The sequence below is a fragment of the Gossypium hirsutum genome, chromosome A10, assembly GCF_007990345.1.
Source record: "Gossypium hirsutum isolate 1008001.06 chromosome A10, Gossypium_hirsutum_v2.1, whole genome shotgun sequence".
Taxonomy (NCBI): domain Eukaryota; kingdom Viridiplantae; phylum Streptophyta; class Magnoliopsida; order Malvales; family Malvaceae; genus Gossypium; species Gossypium hirsutum.
The window spans coordinates 61271754-61276094 of NC_053433.1; positions in this window are offsets into that span (position 1 = coordinate 61271754).

The following is a 4341-nucleotide window of genomic DNA, read 5'->3' on the forward strand; positions in this document are numbered from 1 at the left end:
ACCCACGTTTCACTTCGCGATTTTGGAAGAAGATGCATGAGGCGTTGGGTACTAGGTTGAACTTCAGTACAACGTTCCACCCTCAAATTGATGGATAGTCGGAAAGGGTGATCCAAGTATTGGAAGATATGTTGAGGGGATGCGTGATTGAGTTCCGAGGTTGTTAGGAGGACTATTTACCGTTAGCCGAATTCGCGTACAATAATAACTATCAAGCAAGTATTGGGATGGCTCTGCATGAGGCACTGTATGGGCGAAGATGTCGAACTCCAACATGTTGGATGGAGTTGGGCGAATGAAGATTTTTGGGCCCTGAGTTAGTAGCCGATACTGAGGATAAGGTGAAATTGATTCGAGATCGGTTAAAGGAGGCCTCAGATAGGCAGAAGTAGTATGCTGACCTTAAACGACGAGAGATAGAGTATGCAGTGGGAGACTTAGTTTTTCTTAAGGTCTCTCCGTGGAAGAAGTTATTAAGGTTTGGACGGAAGGGGAAGCTAAGCCTAAGGTTTATTGGGCCATATCGGGTTATAAGATGGATTGGGCCCAGTGGCCTACCAGCTGGAGTTACCTCCTGACCTAAGCCAGATCCACAACGTGTTTCATGTTTCCATGCTAAGGCGGTATCGCTCGGATCTTTCACATGTCATGGCGGTGGAAGAAATCGAGGTCAGGATAGACCTAACTTTCGAGAAAGAGGCTATACAAATAATTGGTCGAGATGTCAAGGTATTAAAAAGGAAGTCTATTCCATTAGTCAAAGTACTTTGGCGGAATTACAAAGCTGAGGAGGCTACTTGGGAACCTGAGGAAGCAATGCGACGTCAATACCCTTAGCTGTTTGAATTAGGTAAATTTTTGAGGACGAAATTTCCCTTAGGGGATAGAGTTGTAATGCCCCAAAAATTCTGAAATCTCGAATTTTCTTTTTTCTTTTGGTTCCTATAAAAAATATGCTAGATATTTTCAGTTAAGTAAGTAATAGTAGGTCTTGGCTAAGGTTTAAGTTCGAACTAAGGGAAGAAGAAAATTATGCGTTAATAGTTAAAAGGACCTTGTTGGCAAGTAGTGGGGCTTTTAATTAAAGATGGGGGAAAATGACATCAAAAAGCCTTGCGGAGGAGTGGCTAAGTGACGCCACTTAGGGTGTAAAGAGGTGGCGTTAGTGGCTAGCAAGAGATCCAAGGTTCGAATCCTAGCTTAGTATTTTTAGGAGTTTAATTTTGGGCCTTCTAGAAGGTTGAAAGTGGCATGAAGATGGACTTCGAGGGAAGTGTTTAGTAGAGAAATCTAAGGAAAGGATCAAGGGGTTATCTGGGAGAAAAACGAGGAGATGAGAAGTGAAGAGCAAGTGAGTCGAATTGGGAACTTGGGCTTGAGGAATTCGGCTATAGGGACTATAAATAGGTGCCGAGTGGGAGGTTGTCAGGCTAATGCTGAATTTTCCTTCACCTTGTTGCCGGAAACCCTCTTCCCTAAAAGTCAAAAAGCCTCTATTTCTCTTTTTCTTCCTTGTCCCGATTTCCTTTATTCCTCTACTTCATTGCCGAATTTTCTTTCTTTTTCCTTGGAGCCAAAATAACCCTTTTTTTGTCATACAAAATCGCAAAGGGGCGAACACCTCTTGGCCGAATACCCTTGGTGCAAGTACTACTCCTTCTATTACGGTCAGATCTAGTGTAAGTGTTTGTTCACCCAATCAGTTTTGCTAAGAATCTATTACGTTGTTCTTCCCTCACTCTTTCTAATCAACTTTGGTAGGGAATTAGTATCGGATCTTGGGTTTTAGCTTTCTACCGAATTGCTCTTTAGGTGTTTTGCAGTTTTGGTAAGTATTTCCCTCTTATTGGCTAAGGTTGGCCGAATGGTCTTAAGTGAGATAAGGGGGTGAATTGTGAAAGTTCCCTAGTATTTGGTTTTAATAAGTAATGCAGATCTAGGGAGTACGTGATCAAGGAAAAGCTAATAGGTATTGGTGTTCAAGGTAAGGTTAAGGTGAGGTTTCGATTTTTGGTAAAGATATGTATTAAACATGCGATTAATCGAAGGGTGATATCGATTGTAGGTTTGGGGCTAAGTAGATCGCAGCAGGCTTGCTTACCAGGTGTGTACATACACTCCACACACAAGTAGATCGACAAAAGCCGAAATGCCAAAAAGCCAAAAATTTGGCTACGATAGTCTTGCGAGTGCGTGAACACTCGTAAGGGGGAAACCGATAGGTTTCCTAAGGCCATGGGTGATTCCGTGGACTTGGATTGTGAATTGGCCTAATGGGCCGGAATGGGCTAAATAGGCCCGATGGGCTATTGGGCCATAATAGGCAAAATTTGATAAATGATGCTATGTGATAGAAAATTTGTGTGTGAGCATGAATATAATGTGATTTGGGCCAGATAGGCCATATAAAGGAGATTGGGCCTAATGGGCCATAGGAATGTGAATTGGGCCTGATGGGCCATATGAACGTGAATTCGGCCGGATGGGCCATATAAATGAGATTAGGCCTAGTGGGCCATATGCATGGATGTAGGGGTTTTGGGCCTAGTATATGATGACTACATAAAACTTAATTGAATTGTTGAGGCCGTGGACAAGTCATAGGGTTAAGGTGTGGCAACGGGTATATGGATGTCTAGGATTGGATCTAAGGAGAGCTTGGTACTTAAGCGGTCTTAATAACCCACCTCCTCTTCTCTAGAATCCTACCTGGTGCATAGTACTCGTTCATCTTAGCTCACGGGATTTGTTAACGGGCCGAAGTAAGTGAAAACCATAATAAGGGAAAAATTACCGAAATGTCCCTAAAGGCGAAAATGACCAAAATACCCCTATGTGTGGAATGTAAGTTTTATGAATGTGACATGCATATCTGTTGTATACATATGAAATTCTGCTTAGGTTGCATATGGGATGGGGACTATAGAACGGAGGAAGTATTTGAGGATCGCATGGTTGCTTGACAATCGTGGATCCATCGACGGATTTTAAGCCCAATATGTGAGTGAAGGTAGTTCCGCAACCGGGCTACCATGGATGTGTAACGGTTGGGTGGGTCGATATTTATATCCCCACATGATGTGTCGGGGGACGGAGCCGGTGTGTAGCGGATGGATTATTGGGATAGGATCGCATTGCATTGCATTGCATGTTTGATGTATAGTGCTTATTGAATGCTTGTTTCTTGTCGAGGGTTGTACACACTGATTTTGCGAAAACTCATGTGACAGCCCTAAAGTGACCCTAGTCGGAAAGCGGTTTCGGGACCGCTAAACCGAGTCACCAAATTATTTGAATATGATATTTATTGTCTAAAATATGTGATTATGAATGTGTGAAAGTTTTAAGCTTCGATTTAGTAAATTGCATGTGAATTTAGTCAATAGGACTTATGTGTGACACTTTTGAAATGTGATAGGTTAATCTATAAGGATCTATTAGTGCATGTAATCAAAGGGGTAGACTCATGTGACAGCCCTAAAGTGACCCTAGTCGGAAAGCGGTTTCGGGACCGCTAAACCGAGTCACCAAAATATTTGAATATGATATTTATTGTCTAAAATATGTGATTATGAATGTGTGAAAGTTTTAAGCTTCGATTTAGTAAATTGCATGTGAATTTAGTCAATAGGACTTATGTGTGACACTTTTGAAATGTGATAGGTTAATCTATAAGGATCTATTAGTGCATGTAATCAAAGGGGTGGACTTGCATGTCAATTTCCCCCATTTAATTACTAGTGGCCGGCCATGACAAAGGGTGATGGGCAAAACATGTCATAAAACATGTTGTGCTAATGGTTTATGTGAGAAAGGATAAAATAATAATGGGAAGGTAAATGATGACAAAAAAAAAATGTGTGTGGTTGCCCCCCTCCATTTCCGTGAATGGAAGAAAGATAACAAAAGAAAAAAATTACATGCTCATCTTTCTTCTTGGTTGCCGAATTTGGGAAAAGGAATATTGAAGAGGAAAAACCAAGGTATTCGGCCATGGCTATCCTAGTTTAAGGTATGCATTGTGATTTTCTTTTTAATTGACTATGAGATTAGATTGATAAGTGCATAACTTATTTAACCCATGGTTTAATTTCATGCATCAATAGACAAAGGTCCATTCGGCAAGTGCTAAATTGGTGTCATTTTGATAATTTTTTTTTGAAAGATGTTAATTATTTGTTAAGTAGCTTAAATGATGTTTGAATGAGTAGAATTCATGGTTGAAAAGTATAAATTGAAGGTTGTCGTATGAGTGTATATACATTTTAGATAGAAAAATGTTGTTGTTTAGTTGAATTTTCATTTGATAAATGTTCATTCGGTCAAAAGGGAGAAGAATAA